This window comes from Caretta caretta, chromosome 12 (genome assembly GCF_965140235.1).
Source record: "Caretta caretta isolate rCarCar2 chromosome 12, rCarCar1.hap1, whole genome shotgun sequence".
Taxonomy (NCBI): Eukaryota; Metazoa; Chordata; order Testudines; family Cheloniidae; genus Caretta; species Caretta caretta.
In genome coordinates, this window is record NC_134217.1 from 38,431,233 (window position 1) to 38,448,083 (window position 16,851).

General features: G+C 47.1%; 1 protein-coding gene across 4 annotated transcripts in view; it reads left to right on the forward strand.

Moving 5' to 3' along the window:
- BANP (BTG3 associated nuclear protein) overlaps positions 1–16,851 on the forward strand; it is a 275,918-nt gene that overhangs the window by 13,222 nt on the left and 245,845 nt on the right. For 3 of the 4 annotated variants that reach the window (XM_048816312.2, XM_048816313.2, XM_048816311.2), the window contains exon 1: positions 13,795–13,924. The exons of the other annotated variant lie outside the window; for it this stretch is intronic. The gene's annotated coding sequence lies outside the window, so the exon portion shown is untranslated. Of the gene's footprint in view, positions 1–13,794; positions 13,925–16,851 lie in introns of those variants that run through there. 4 annotated transcript variants of the gene reach the window in all.

Below are 16,851 nucleotides of genomic sequence, written 5' to 3' on the forward strand. Positions count from 1 at the left end.
CGTGAAGCATTTTTTTATGTTTTAATGTTTTAATGTTTTTTTTTTAAATCTGTTGAAGCACCTCCTACTCAGTCTGGCTTCAGGCTAACTGATGCCTCAGTTTCCCCCACTCAGGTCGGATCCCTTGACCTTCCCAGGAAGGATACACTCCCATGCTCAAATTTCCTTCCAGGCACAATTTTATTCTTCTAAACATAAAACTTTGGCAAAACCATCAAAACCGAAATTGTTCTTCTGCCCACCACAGGTTATAGATCCCAGGGACTTTTCCCTTTGCCTCTCTCAATGCTGAAAGAAAACACCCTTCCTTTCAGTCACAGAATCATAGAATATCAGGGTTGGAAGGGACCTCAGGAGGTCATCTAGTCCAACCCCCTGCTCAAAGCAGGACCAATCCCCAATTAAATCATCCCAGCCAGGGCTTTGTCAAGCCTGACCTTAAAAACTTCTAAGGAAGGAGATTCCACCCCCTCCCTAGGTAACGCATTCCAGTGCTTCACCATCCTCCTAGTGAAAAAGTTTTTCCTAATATCCAACCTAAACCTCCCCCACTGCAACTTGAGACCATTACTCCTTGTTCTGTCATCTGCTACCACTGAGAACAGTCTAGATCCATCCTCTTTGGAACCCCCTTTCAGGTAGTTGAAAGCAGCTATCAAATCCCCCCTCATTCTTCTCTTCCGCAAACTAAACAATCCCAGTTCTCTCAGCCTCTCCTCATAAGTCAAGTGTTCCAGTCCCCGAATCATTTTTGTTGCCCTCTGCTGGACGCTTTCCGGTTTTTCCACATCCTTCTTGTAGTGTGGGGCCCAAAACTGGACACAGTACTCCAGATGAGGCCTTACCAATGTCGAATAGAGGGGAAGGATCATGTCCCTTGATCTGCTGGCAGTGCCCCTACATATACATCCCAAAGCGCCATTGGCCTTCTTGGCAACAAGGGCACACTGTTGACTCATATCCAGCTTCTCGTCCACTGTAACCCCTAGGTCCTTTACTGCAGAACTGCTGTTGAGCCATTCGGTCCCTAGCCTGTAGCGGTGCATGGGATTCTTCCGTTGTAAGTGCAGGACTCTGCCCTTGTCCTTGTTGAACCTCATCAGATTTCTTTTGGCCCAATCCTCTAATTTGTCTAGGTCCCTCTGTATCGTATCCCTACCCTCCAGCACATCTACCTCTCCTCCCAGTTTAGTGTCATCTGCAAACTTGCTGAGGGTGCAGTTCACACCATCCTCCAGATCATTAATGAAGATATTGAACAAAACCAGCCCCAGGACTGACCCTTGGGGCACTCCGCTTGATACCGGCTGCCAACTAGACATGGAGCCATTGATCACTACCTGTTGAGCCCGACAATCTAGCCAGCTTTCTATCCACCTTATAGTCCATTCATCCAGCCCATACTTCTTTAACTTGCTGGCAAGAATACTGTGGGAGACCGTGTCAAAAGCTGCATCAGGACCTAGTACAGGAGCCCATTTCCCTTCCCCAACTCCTCTCAGCTGATAGCCCTCTGTTCTTTACAGGGATCACCTGACACACACCCTCCCCCTTCCCAGCTGGGTCTGGTCACTGAAAAGGACTGAATTGACCCAGCCCCTTAAAGGTGCAGATCACCTTGTTACAAATTCACTTATAACAAATGTGGTTTTGAATAGGAAATGTCTTTCCTTGCTGAAACTGGTTTTTGTTCATCATGCACATGTACTTCAATTTGTTATTGTAGGGTTGCGCATCATGAATGCAAAGCTGAAGGTGTTGGTTTTATGCCCTTTACTCTCATTTGCTTTTGTGTTCTACTGAAGTTGATTTATCTGTGGTATTTTTCTTTCTAAAACCTACTGCTTAGGGTGAGTTGTCTGCAGGGGTGAAAGTAATTTAAAGGACTTACTGGTACACCGAAGTCCTGGGCAAGGAGGCGGGGCCTCAACCGGAAGGGGTGGGGCCTTTAAATCCCCAGGGCCTTTAAATCGAGATTTAAAGGGCCTGGGGCTGCGGTAGCAGTGGCTGGGAGCCCCGGGCTCTTTAAATCACCGCCGGAACCCCATGGTAGCGGTAGCGGCCGGGAGCCCCGGGGCTCGGGCAACGATTTAAAGGGCCCGGGGCTGGGAGAGTCCCAGGCTCCTGGCCGCCGCCGTGACCCCAGGGCTCTGGCAGTGATTTAAAGGGCCTGGGGCTCCGCAGTGGTAGCAGCTTCCGGAGCCCTGGGCCCTCTAAATTGCCGCCAGAGCCCCGGACCGCCACCGCTACCACGGGGCTCCAGCAGTGGGGCTCTGGCGGCGATTTAAAAGGCCTAGGGCTCCGGCCACTGCCGGGAGCCCTGGGACCTTTAAATTGCCAGCTTGGGGAAGCTGGCCCCTGCCGGTATGGTTGACTATGTACCACCGGACCGGCTTACTTTCACCTCTGGTTGTCTGTTAATACATTGCTTCACTACCCCTTAGCCGCTAGCCTGGAATCAAGGTGCCTACAGGCCACATGAAGTCAATGAGAGTTCTGCCTCCAAAAGGATGGCAAGATCAGGCCTTTAAGCATGCTCACAGTTATGAGTGTTTGAATGCCTGCTGTGTCCCTGAATTGTGCGCAATGGAGACACACTCTTTCTCTTCATGGAAAACTGAAAATCTGTTGTCGTCACTGTCGATTTCACTTTTTCTGGGTGTACTTTTCAGATTGCATGGGGCAAAGCTGATGCAATTAATTAAATATTTGCTTTCTTTCAACATACAACAGGGTAGTGCCATTATGTAAGCCCCGGCCAGCTCCAAACCCATGATATTAGTCAGAGGAAAATAGTGCCCAAATTAGGATTCCACTGGTTTGGAATTGTCCCACTTGGTTTTGGACTGAGAGAAGAAGAAATGTTACGAATATTCTTCTTCATTCATGTACCAGGACTTGGAAACAACAGGTGCCCACCCACAGACCATACCAGCACCTCTCTGAAGCTACTGTCTTTTTCTCACAAGCTCAGCTTTCATTCAGAAAAGAAGATTCAAGCTGTTATGGTCGCAAAGAAAACCTCAAAATAAATGAACTGAGGGCTTGTCTACACTTGAAACGTGACAGCAGTGTAGACCTGGCCTGAGTGTAACAGATACAGAGATGAGTCTGCGGAGAGTCTGGAACAATAGCTCTGCAAGGGCTGAACTGCCCCATTGATATCAACGAGGTGTTAACTCAGATGCTCAGTGGTTATAATTTGAAAGTCAACATCATTGGCTATTTAATTATGCATGAAAGAGAAGAGAGGGTGAGTCACAGATGTGCACAGTTTACTCTGAGTCTCATTTCCATGCCATAAGTGGGTGATGTTGGGGAGGTGCCAACACTCTTTTTCCCCCAGTCAAGAAGGAACCAAACCCAGGAACCCGGGAGAAACCCAGTGAAACCAAGCAGCACCGACAATTACATTCAGTATATTTGCACAACCTACTGTGAGCCATGTCTCATTAAGGTGATTCTCATGAGTGGAGCTTTCTTGTTCAGTGTGATCCCGGCCATGCAGAGATGACCTGTACCTGCCAATAATGTTGGGGCAGAGTGAGGGCAATGGCTTCAGCAGATGTTACTGAGCATGCTCAGTCTGTGTGAACATGCTCAGTATAAGCCAAGCTGCAACTCTGGGGGAGCACGTGATCTGCCATCATTATTACAGACTGAATTAGTTCTGTTAAAGTAATCCTACTCAATTAGTCCTATTAAAGTAATCCTGAGTCTTCAACTTTCCTACAGAGAGCTGGCAAAGGATGATATAAATTTCATTGTTCACAGCTGTTTCTCTCAGGCCTTGATCCTGCTTGGCATGCAATTGTGAGGGCAAAGATGTTGCACTCCAAACAAGCAGGAGTGGAAGCTAGATGCTGGCACAAGGAAGGGTAACCATGATGCTTAGGTTGTGTCTACACTGCCCCAGTTCAGACTCCGGGGGTGTGAACAGAAGTGTGCCCCAAAGTGCTGCATTGTAACTCGCCCATGTGGATGCTGCTTCGAGATTGGATTGATGTAGTCCTGTTTGAAGAGAATTATGTTAACATGAACTAGCAAACTTTTAGTTTGGGCTGCAGCATCCATGCGGGGGAATTACAGGAAGCAGTTTGGAGTACATTGCTGTTCACAACCCTGCAGTCCAAACTGTGGGGCGGCATAGACAAGCCCTCAGTCTTCTGCACTGAAGTCTCAAGCCTTCAGCATACCAGTTTCTTTGTAAGTAAGCAGGGTAAAAAGCTGGTGGAAACAAGGGGCATCCAAAGAGTTTAGCATTTCCTTCATTGGCCTCACCACTATTGCCCGGTAAAAGTAACCTCATGACTCACGTCCTTAACTCCCTATACTAACTTCCCATAGAATTCTGAATCAAGCTCAGGGTCTCAATTCTTATCTTCAAGGTGCTCCATGGCCTGGACCCAGGACACCTAAAAGACCATCTAAAACTCTTGGATTAAGATCGCTCCTCTACCACAATGAAACTTTCCAGAATTACAGTACAGCTGGTCTGTGCAAGAGACAGAACTTTCTCCAGGGCCTATGGGCCATCCTAGACTGGAACGAACCCTCCCAGGAACTGACCACCACAATCCTCACCATCTTCTGCTCCAAATGCTTTTTCTTTAACATTGCCTTCTCTAACGTATCTCTAAAAGCAAATAAATCCATACCTAAACGAGACACTCCACTGCACATGATTCTTCCCGCCCCGGCAAGAGGATGAAAGAACAAACAACACATGACAGATGTTGGTCATATTGCTTAATGCATGACTGGAAGTCCCTCAGAATCCATAGTGATATAAGAGCCTACATAGAATAAAACAGCTGCATATGTTAGCAGTGTCCTCATTAACATGGGATCTGATTCCCCTGTGCTCCCTTCGTGCTCAAGACATTGTTGATTCAAACTCAGCACTTTAGGGAATAGTTACTCGTGAGCAGTTATTTTAAGGGCACAATATTTTACTGTTAGAAAGACAGTTAAAGTGAATGAAATAGACACTTAAAACAATGATCAGAAGAAAAGAAGCAATGGCTGCTCAAACTTGCTGGGTACATTTTAGATCTTAGGATCATAGAAATGTTGGGCTGGAAGGTGACCTTGAGCAGTCATCAAGTCCCGCCCCTTGTGCTGAGGCAGGATCAAGTAAACCTAGATCATCTCTGGCAGGGGTTTGTCCCACCTGTTCTTGAAAACCTCCAGTGATGGAGATTTGACAACCTTCTTTGGAAGCCTATTCCAGAGTTCAGCTACTCAGAGGGCACATCTTCACTAGCAACCTTAAAGCACTCTTGTAGCTCTGGGGCACTGTCTACATGGGCACTTTATAAGCACTGAAACTTGCAACACTCAGGGGGGTGCTTTTTCACACCCCTGAGCAAGAAAGTTGCAGTGCTGTAAAGTGCCAGCGTAGACAAGCCCTTACAGTTAAAACGTTTTTCCTAATATCTAACCTACATCTCCCTTGCTGCAGATTAAGCCCATGACTTCTTGTCCTGCCTTCAGTGGACATGAGAACTATTGATTCCTGGCCTTTGCATAACAGCCCTTAACGTATTTGGAGACTGTTCTCAGGTCCCCCCTCCGTCTTCTTTTCTCAAGACTAAACATGCCCAGTTTTTTTAACCTTTCCTCATAGGCATAGGTGTTGACCTTCTAGTGTGCCGGGGGGGTGCTCTCCCTGGCTCCGCCCCAGCTCCCTCCACTCCACCCCTTCCCCAAACCCCACCTCCATCCTGCCTCTTCCCGTCCCCGCTATGCCTCTTTCCACCCCGCCCCTGCCCCGCCTCTTCCTGCCCCCGCCCTGAGCACACCCCACCCTTGCTCCTCCCCCTTCCCCACTGCATACCCAGTGCGTCCTGCGCACCGTGGAACAGCAGATCCATGGCGGGTGGGAGACGCTGGGGGGAGGAGGAGTCACTGATGGGGAGCTGCCAGTGGGTGCTAAGGACCCACCATTGTTTTTACATTTCTCTGGTACCTGAAATCAAGGGGGCTACTCATGGGCAAACAGTTATGCATGTGCATGTTTGCGGGACTGAGGCCTACGAGACTCAATTGCTGCTTAGGGTAAGGCCATGTCTGCACTCCAAACTTTGGTCCATGCAAGTTACGGTAGCATACAGCTACCAGAGTTTATACATCGCTCATGTGCATGTATATTTGGCCGCTTGCATTCGTGCTGCACATACTCACTAGGAGTGCTTGTATTGTTGCAAAGTGAGGTGCAAAGTTCAGAGTGACACAAGCTGCCATCTGGTGCAATGCCCTTTGGGAACTTTTCATAATGTGTTGTGGAATAGAAATGACTTGGCCAGGCATCTCTGAGAGCCAGCGATCAAGTTCGCAGCATGCAACTTTCTCCATCCCATAATGCCATCCAAGTCCCATAATTTTAATGCCTTTTTTTTTAATTCCACAAACCCTTGCAGCATTTTTCGGTGTCCCCCACCTCTGACACAAGTATGGAGCCTCCAAAGCGCTGTAGTAGCCTCATTAACATTGCAAATCTGGGACACTTGATTATTCTGTCTTTCCAGACCTTCAAGAAGTACCACAACACCAGAGGACACAACAATTTATTGAAGGACAGTTTGTTGAGGGACATAGTGTGACGGACAGACAGTTTCCTGCAACGTCCTGGGCAAACCTTATGGAATTAAGATAAACTTTACTGAACTAAATTAAACCTGATTGAATTAGGTTTCATACTTTTCTGATCCATTGTATTAAAAATACAATTGTGTATGTGCTCGTGTGGAATTGTATGTAACTCCTCTAAGAGGAGGAGGATGCTCATGAAATTTCTCTGGTTATTAGCCCCTTTGAAGCCACCCTCTGGAGAGGTGTGCTTATACTAGTTCAAACTGGATTCTCCAGGGACCAACAAACAAAGAAACGACTAATGGATTAGTAGCCTGGCTTTACACAGTCTGAAGGACTTCTTCCTGATCAAGCAAATGGACAGGATGTCTGGTCCGCAGAGGGCCCCAATCCTTAGGGAAAGGTTGGAAGAAATGGGCCTATTGAGGCCCCACAAGACTGTGTGCGCCTGTTCTGAGCTGAAGCTGTGATGAACTTGAGCCCACAAGGAAACCCATTGGGTGGGGTGTTGAAGAACGGCTCCTGCAAGAGCTCATGTTGGGGTTGGGGTGATCTCTGGTAAGCTTATTAGCATGCATGCAGGTTCTTTTATTGTTTTTATTATGTTTTCTCTGCAGTGCTTGTACCCTAAGAATAAAATGGGCTTGCACAGAAAGAGTTGTGTGGTAACTGTAACTGGGCAGTCACACTGTTAACTGTCTCTGTAGAGAAAGCAAGCAGGCCTGCTTTGGCAGCCTGTCTCTGCTGAGAATAACACAGCGATGGCAGGGAACCTGCTCAGCCTGGAGATAATCCAGTCAGAAGGGAGAGCAGTACATGTCTCCACCCAAGAGAGGTGATGGCCAGGGGAGCCAGAAGCCTGAGAGTAGGTGTTCTTGGTGGACGAGTGAGGGGAAATACCAGTGTAGTTGCCCTGAACTGGGACACATAATGGAAAACAATTCAAGGTTGTTGGTGGCATTCACAGCAGCTGGAAATGGTGAAGCGCCACTTCTGGGCCCAGGAAGCAAGCACTGACTGGTGGGATCCCATTATAATGCAGGTTTGGGACAATGAGCAGTGGCTGCAGAAATTTCAGATGCGAAAGGTCACATGCCTGGATCTGAGTGCTGAGCTCACCCGCCTTCCCCGCCCCGCATTGTCCTCCTCACTGTTCACAATAGGGGTCTCTGTCTCCTCCAAGGTATCCTTGTTGGTCTGTGGTACTGGTGGGGTCTCTGCCAAGTATGGTATGCAGCTCGTTATAAAAGCAGTAGGTCTGTGGTTCAGTACCAGATCTATTGTTGGCCTTGCTGGCCTTGAGGGATGCATAGCGCGGTTCCTTCACTTTCACGGAACACTGCTGCTGTTCCCTGTCATACCTCTTTGCCTGCATCCCCTGTTCATAGATGCCAGTGTTTCTACATCTGGTCCCTAGCTGTGCTTGCATGGCCACTGCTGCCCACAGGCCCAGGAGATCCAATCAATATCTCTCGTCTACTCCAGGCAGGAGCATGTCTAGTGCAAGGAGCCAGCATGGTCAGTTGGGCAGTTGCACACAACAAAGGAGAGCTGCTAAGTGTGCTCACCAAGGTGGGCAATCAGGAAAAGGCATTTCAAAAACATGTTAAGTGTCTTAAAGGGGGAGAGGGATGGTCTCCACTCCCTGTGAGCCCCCGGGCAGTGTAGTTTAAAATAGTGACCAGTGTCACAGGGAATGGGGCATTGTGGGACAGCTGCTGAAGGATTGACAGGGTCCATGCAGGTCATGCAGTATCTACACTCGCATTGCTTTGACCTCAGTAGGTCAACCGTGGCTCCATGCGATTGGAGAGGCGGTTCTCCTGTGTCACCGAGACATATTTCAGTTTAGACACGTGCGCAAATAGGTCAACGCAAGGTGACTTACGTTAGCCTATTGTAGTGTAGTTTGAGAGTGAAATACATTTAGCAGAGGTGTGGAAGCAGTACTGAAATTGCAGGAGACGCTGCAGGTTGCGATTGAGGTGCACTGACAGATATGACTGTGGGAATCCAGGATTTCAGTATCATAGATGTTTCAGGTCAAACGGATGTGACTTAATAGACAAGGCTTACAAATCTCATTACCAGTCATAAGATGATATCATTACAGAGCTCTGTTTCAAAAATGCATATTATGTATTTTGTGACATTTTGATTGAACAGCTTTGCTTTTAACGTGCACCATATGTCAGTTCCATGTATTGCGACAGCACAATGCGCCTAGGACCATGTGTATGCTTCTTCCTGGGTGTAAGGTTTATTATCCAGAAACTTAATAAAAAGAAAAGGAGGACTTGTGGCACCTTAGAGACGAACCAGTTTATTGGAGCATGAGCTTTCGTGAGCTACAGCTCACTTCATCGGATGAAGTGAGCTGTAGCTCACGAAAGCTCATGCTCCAATAAACGGGTTCGTCTCTAAGGTGCCACAAGTCCTCCTTTTCTTTTTGCGAATACAGACTGACACGGCTGTTCCTCTGAAACTTAATAAAGTTAACTCAAACAAAAATCTCCAAATATAGGTCATATTCAGATGCCATCAGTGATCCTAACTGCAAGTTCCTGACCACAGATTTTACGCATGGTCAAAGAAAACATCCCTAGAGAGATGTTGTGGCTAATGTTCTGCAGCTGCTCACATTCTCTGGTCACCTCTTCTCTTTTCCGCCTATGCTGGGTTTTCATCTGCCCACAAATACCAGTTGTGAATGCCTGTCACTTGTTTAAACAAATGCCCTGGAAGAGTACATCTGTCTCTTTGGCAACCTTTGTTCTCCTCGTGCTGGTACAGTTGCAAAACTGTGTGCACAGAGAGTTAATTTTTTACCTCTGATAGTATGCTAGGCCTTGTGATTTTTTTAAGAGCAAGAAAGGGAAACTGATGAATGAGATACCAACTGGTGCCAGACATGGTGATCCATACTGGAGATGTTAGAATAGCAATTTTCCCAGGAAGTTCTTCTCAAATGAAAGCTAAAACAAGGGGGAAATAAAACAGATGTAATCTGTGAGCAAATGATTTTTAATAGCACTGTAGATAAAAGTTAGCATCTCTCTCTCTCTCTCTCTCTCCAAAAAAAAAAAAAGTGGGCCAAAATTTGGCCTTTTGAGTTCAAATAACAAATCAGGTATCGTTATCTGAGTGGGAATAACAAAGCACCTTCTGGTAAGACACATTTGGATCTATATAAATAAAGAATACAATTAATATCCTGAAATTCTCACTCATTTTTCACTCCTGTTGAAGTCTATTGGAATTTGACCCAAGTTAAAAACTGAGATCCAGATCAGGCCCTGTTGATCTGAGCGCAGAGGAGGTCTCCAAGGTGGATTCCCCCCAGCTTGCATGAGGGAAGTGGGAGGATCAGTTACCTCTTCCATGTGTCACCATCTATCACCACTCCTTCCCATACCCTTCACGGGAATCCCTCTCTGGCTGTGTGGATACATATGAACAGGAAGAGATGTGGGTGCTGAGATGGCAAGAGTGAGATGGAGATTGCTGTATGACTGTCTTAACAAAAGCTTTCATAAGAAAAAGCAAATGGGCACTGATGATTATAAAAATCTAAAATAACACTTCCCAGTAAACTGGGCGAAAAACCCTTAATGGAGTTAGAAAAGGAGTACTTGTGGCACCTTAGAGACTAACCAATTTATTTGAGCATGAGCTTTCGTGAGCTACAGCTCACTTCATGATGAAGTGAGCTGTAGCTCACGAAAGCTCATGCTCAAATAAATTGGTTAGTCTCTAAGGTGCCACAAGTACTCCTTTTCTTTTTGCGAATACAGACTAACACGGCTGTTACTCTGAAACCTTAATGGAGTTAATATACTTTTATACTACCACCTAGTGGCCACATTTTGTTTTCAATAATAAGAGGTCCTAGATATTTCTTACAAACCCAACGCACAGGGAGGTATACGGGACAACAGAGCCACATTCAGCCAAATGCAGCAAGCTATTGTAACTCATCTGGTAGCTTTGAAGCCAAAATCAACGATGACATAAATGGTGGTATAAACAGGTAGTAAGATGGGTGTTGGGGTAAACTACTGTAACTTGTACAGATTTGGCATTCAGTGGCTGTGTGAAACATGTGGAACTGATAGGCCAAGGGAGGAGCAAAATAACTAACAGGAAGGTGTATGAGGGTGCTGCACAAATACACCTTCTTCAGAGTCTGGCTGTGAGCTTCAATGCTCTTCTCATGCACAACTGTTTCATACTAAAAAAGAAAAGGAGTACTTGTGGCACCTTAGAGACTAACCAATTTATTTGAGCATGAGCTTTCGTGAGCTACAGCTCACTTCATCGGATGCATACCGTGGAAACTGCAGCAGACTTTATATACACACAGAGATCATGAAACAATACCTCCTCCCACCCCACTGTCCTGCTGGTAATAGCTTATCTAAAGTGATCATCAGGTTGGGCCATTTCCAGCACAAATCCAGGTTTTCTCACCCTCCACCCCCCCACACAAATTCACTCTCCTGCTGGTGATAGCCCATCCAAAGTGACAACTCTTTACACAATGTGCATGATAATCAAGTTGGGCCATTTCCTGCACAAATCCAGGTTCTCTCACCCCCTCACCCCCCTCCCAAAAACCACACACACAAACTCACTCTCCTGCTGGTAATAGCTCATCCAAAGTGACCACTCTCCCTACAATGTGCATGATAATCAAGGTGGGCCATTTCCAGCACAAATCCAGGTTTTCTCACACCCCCCCCACCCCCATACACACACAAACTCACTCTCCTGCTGTTTTGCGAATACAGACTAACACGGCTGTTACTCTGAAACCTGTTTCATACTAGACATGCTTATGTGCTATACGGTTACTTTAGAAGAAGCCCTACACCCTGGTACCAGACACTTCTCTTCAAGGCAGTGATCTTGTCAGTTCTCTACCTTCACCCACCACTAGGCCTGTCACACGAGCATCAGCTCCAATCACACCTCGGTACTCCTGGCGCACTGGTGCTACTTTTGGGGCAGCAAACGTTGCGACTGGGCTCTGCGTGATGCCTGCTGCTGTCATCTCTGCTCTTTGGAGCAACTCTTCCAGGGTCCCCCAGCTTGCTTGCTTCCTTCTCTCTCCTTATGACTATCCCCAATGATGCCTCACAGGTTTTCTTGCCTGTTGCTGTCTCTAACGTGCAGGTCTGTTGAAGTGCTGCACCTTTCTACCAGGCTATTGCTGCTCACTTCCTCCAGGATCCCCTTGCTTGAGCAGTGCATTGCCCCAGGTCTCTCTGCCACAATAGTATGCAGAGTCCTGCTAACCCCAGAGCTCTTATTATCACTCTATTTACTATTGTTGCAAAGGGGCAGTGTGCTGCTGAAGAACAGAGCTAAGGATGGAGAGCACTCCTGGGGCCAGTTCTTTGCTGCACCCTGGTACTTTAGTAGAGCAGGTGAAAACATCCCCTGGGTAACACTCTTCATGCTCAAATAAATTGGTTAGTCTCTAAGGTGCCACAAGTACTCCTTTTCTTTTTACTCCTCATGTGGGTATGCCCCAGCCAGCAGTGAGCTGCTGCAATGGCCATATACTTTCCTCTGCATTCCCAGTCCCTGGTGCAAGGAGAAACCAGACGCAGCAAATGGAGGAAATACTGGTGACTGGAACACATTGCATTCTTACTCTCCAGGGCTGGTGGATAACTCCTAAAGAGACATTTTTTTTTTTTTACCTGAGCTTAAACGAGAGCAGTCCTGCTGCTTCTCTGACTTATGCCAGAGCCCACCAGGGCCCTCAACAGTTTGAGAATATGGGGAAAACAAAGGTATTTTAAAGCCACCTTTGCCTAATCCCCAATTCATGCTCCAAACACGTGAATGGAGCAATGGAAACCTAAGCCCAGTATGTTATTTTTGCCGATTCCTACTGGCAGCCTGTCTTTCGGCAACATGTTGAACCTTGCTAAATGCTGCCATTCTGTTGTTTTTCACTCAGCACACAGTCAACCTGTGGAACTCCTTGCCTGAGGAGGTTGTGAAGGCTAGGACTATAACAGGGTTTAAAAGAGAACTGGATAAGTTCATGGAGGTTAAGTCCATTAATGGCTGTTAGCCATGATGGGTAAGGAATGGTGTTCCTAGCCTCTGTTTGTCAGAGGGTGGAGATGGATGGCAGGAGAGAGATCACTAGATCATTACCTGTTAGGTTCACTCCCTCTGGGGCACCTTGCGTTGGCCACTGTCGGTAGGCAGGATACTGGGCTGGATGGACCTTAGGTCTGACCCAGTATGGCCATTCTTACGTTCTTATTTGGTTTTTTTTTTTTGAAGCAGCACAAGTTCTGCAAGATCCAATAACCTGCCCACAGGGATGAAAATGTTGGAGTTTCCTTTAAACACACATTAGGATCTGCAGTTGACTTACAATCCACCATTTGGACCTGGGTAGACTTCTTAGGGAGACTTGGGAAGGGAGTGATAGAAGGCAATGTGTCAATATGTGACAGGCTTGATGGTGGAGGACCTGTAGTTCTCATAGAGTTAGCCAGCCTGCTGCCAATTTTACAAGCTCAGTCAAGTGGCTCTTTGAATTGACAAATCTGAAGGGGTTTAAAAACACAAGACACAACACTGGGTTTTGCAAAACCCCTGCGATACCAGACCAGGAACAGAAGAAGGGGTACAGTCCGGGTTTCCAGCAATAACCAGACACAGAAGCCCCCGTGTAACTCGGCATTGGTGATTATGCATTAAACCTCACCGAGGTCATGGGAAAATCTCCGTACTCCACAGCTCAGTGCGAGAGCGCCGCACTACGCGGTGCCAGTGTGTGAAAACATCATAATGCTGCACGATGATGTCATGTCACGTCACGTCATGATGTCATGATGCCCCAGCTCAAGGTGATGAGATTTCATGGACTCCCAAAATTCATCCTTCTGGGGACATGGGGATGTATTCACCCAAGAGTAGTACCTAACGGGCATGAAATGGGGCTCACTACCCGCCCCAGCTTTCACAGAAGACGATCCAGAGCTCCTTTGGACTACAACTCCCAGCAGTTACGGCGACACGCTATGGTACTACACATCCCAGCCTGCCCCACGGGAGCGCCGGCCACAAGGCAGCGCGCTTTGGCTTCTGGGAGTTGTAGTCGACATTGGCCGTGCAGCGGTTAAGGGCGGTTGCGAGGAGGCTTCTCTGGGCGGCTGCGCAGCCTCCCGGGGAGGACGGGGGAAGCGGTGGGAGCGGCGCGGCGGCGCCTGCGCAGTGAGGACGCGGAGATCTCTCGCGAGGAAGGACGCCATTATCGCAGCCGCTCGACAAACACCACGAGAATTCGCCACCACACACGGTAACCGCGGCTTCCCGCGGCCGGATGGCTCGGGCCGGCTGCTGTTGGGCCCGAGGGCCGCGGCTCAGCACGGCTTCCCCGCTGCTCACAGCGTCGGCCAGGCAACCGGGCCGCGAGCGAGAGGCTCAGGGAGGGGCCGAGCCGGGGGGGGGCTCTGCCCCCGCCCCTACGGTTTGCGGGCGCTGGCGAGTCTCCGCCCCTCCCCCATGGGGCTGCTGGCACCGTGGTGGGGTCTCCCCGGGGGGCTGCAGCCCTCACGTCCGGGGCTCTGGCGGGGGGGGGGTGTCTCCGCCTTGACCTCCCTCCCCCGGCACTAGGCCCCTCACCGCACTGTGGGGGAGGGGCAGTTCTCTGCCTACCCCACTGCTGCCCCCCCCACAGTCCTACTGGGAGGGGTGGGGCTCAGCCCCACCCAGGCCCATTGGATTGCAAGGCTAGCATTTAGGGGGGAACACCCTACATTTCTCCTTCCCCCATGAGTAGCACTATAATGGGGGAGCTATTCCCACCCCCGGTTTTGTGATGGTCTTTCTGAGAGAGCTGGTGTGAGGTAGATGTAATCCCACCCCCACTCTCCCAATGTGGCACACACACTGCGTTGCCAGTGAGTTTTTATAAGGAATGCCTGTTTCTCTAGGTGCACCTTCTACCCCAATAATTGTAAATAAAACTAGAGGGGGTGTTGGCGCCCTTTACCCACCCCAGGTATCACTTGTGGACTTCTGTAATGGAAAGGGGTTTGGGCTTGCACATACAAACACTTGATTGCAAAAATTATGTAGCTGGGCATGATGTTCTTCATGCAGGTGAATGACCTTTTCCCCGCTCTCCTCATTTGAGTTGATATTTCCGATGAAGTGAGCTGTAGCTCACGAAAGCTCATGCTCAAATAAATTGGTTAGTCTCTAAGGTGCCACAAGTACTCCTTTTCACTTAGCCATCAGACATTTTTTTCCTCTTGTCTTTGGACTATTAAGATGTTTTAAAAGATTTTTTTCTCCTTATATGGTGAAAAGCATGAAACTTATAACCAAATATAGTCAATTAATTCTGCTAGGGGGCTATATAGTTTGTATACTCTTTTATTTTTAGTATTCCCAAGAGAAGAGTTTTGTTTATCTTTTAACAGAAGCACAAATTTAAAGGGGCATTATGAACTTAAAAAAATATCATTTTCTGAAAACTGTTTGCCTACTATTTTTACTGATAACACTTCATATTACTGTAAGGGAAAGTTTAGAGCTTTTTTTTTTTGGATACTTCTCCAATTAGTTTACATTGTTTAACCTTCCTTTCTGAATAGTAAATTTCAGTTTAATTATAAAAAGAAAAGGAGTACTTGTGGCACCTTAGAGACTAGCAAATTTATTTGAGCATAAGCTTTCGTGATTAAGTGAGCTGTAGCTCACGAAAGCTTATGCTCAGATAAATTGGTTAGTCTCTAAGGTGCCACAAGTACTCCTTTTCTGTTTGCGAATACAGACTAACATGGCTGCTACTCTGAAACCAGTTTAATTATAGTTTCCCCTCTTTTTTTAGGTCTTTCACACAACATACACAGAGAGAGAAATACTTAAAAAATGGCTGTAAAACAGTGGTTCTCAAACTTTTGTACTGGTGACCCCTTTCACATTGCAAGTCTCTGAATGTGACCCCCCCCCTTATAAATTAAAAACACTTTTTAATATATTTAACACGATTATAAATGCTGGAGGCAAAGCAGGGTTTAGGGCGGAGGCTGACAGCCCGTGACTCCCCATCTAATAATCTCGTGAGCCCCCTGAGGGGTCCCAACCCCCAGTTTGAGAACCTCTGTTGTAAAACCATCAAAATATGCAGGGATAAGGGTGGTACTTGAAACTATTTTTAAGTTTTGAACACCAGAACTTAAGTTGAGTGTCCCTTTAATATTTTCTCTGAATAAAACAACCAATAAATTAATTTATTTAAATACATATTAGATTTTACACAACATTCATTTAACAACTAAAAATTCTAATTGATCCTGAAACCATAATAAATAGCAAACTGTATTTTAGCCTAATAACTCAGTTTGCAATAATACATTGGAAGATGACAGAAGAACTTGATAAATTGTTAGGGCAGTTAAAGATTGAATCCAGTTTTCAGAGATGTGAACATCCTGCCTGTTTCAGAAATTGTTGGGCACATTCTGTGGATGTTGCTTTGTCCCAAAATCTAATTTATGATAACTTACAGGTTTTAACATCTTTATGATCTTGTCAAGTTTAATTCATCAGGTGGCTGCAATACAGACCTAAAATTGTAAGGCTCTTTATAATACTAGTAATGTTAATGCCTAATAGTATCACACTAATCCAGTGGACATTAATTTTGGTGTCTGATAATGTTATGTTTGATGATCAGGATTCAACCAGTGCATGTTCTGCTAAATAATTTTTTTGAAATAGTCCTTGCTTATGTTTAAGTCTACGTTTATGTCAAGGAAGTCACGGAATCAGTGACTTCCAGAGACCTGGGTGACATTCTCTGCTTCAGCCCCAGGGGCTGCGGGACTGAGCTGGTAGCCAGCGGGCCCTGGCAGGGTTCCAGCGACAGGCGATAGGGGGCCCCCTGCAAGGTTCCAGCGACAGGTGACAGACTCCTGAGGGGGCCCTCTTCAGGGTTCCAGGGATGGGCAACAGCCTTGCGCGGAAAGGGGAGCGGGGAAGCAGGGGGATGCCTTGGGTGAGTGGTTGGGTGTTTATTGTTTTCTCTTTGGGAAATATGGCCCCCCTGCAGCTTCCAGCTGCACTGAGCAGAGGGGGAACCCCATAGCTCCCAGCCACCAGGTGGCAGGGGAAATCATGGAGCCACAGCAGCAAAAGTCACAGACAGGTCACGGCTTCCGTTAATTTTTGTTTATTGCCCGTGACCAGTCCATGACTTTTACTAAAATTAACCAT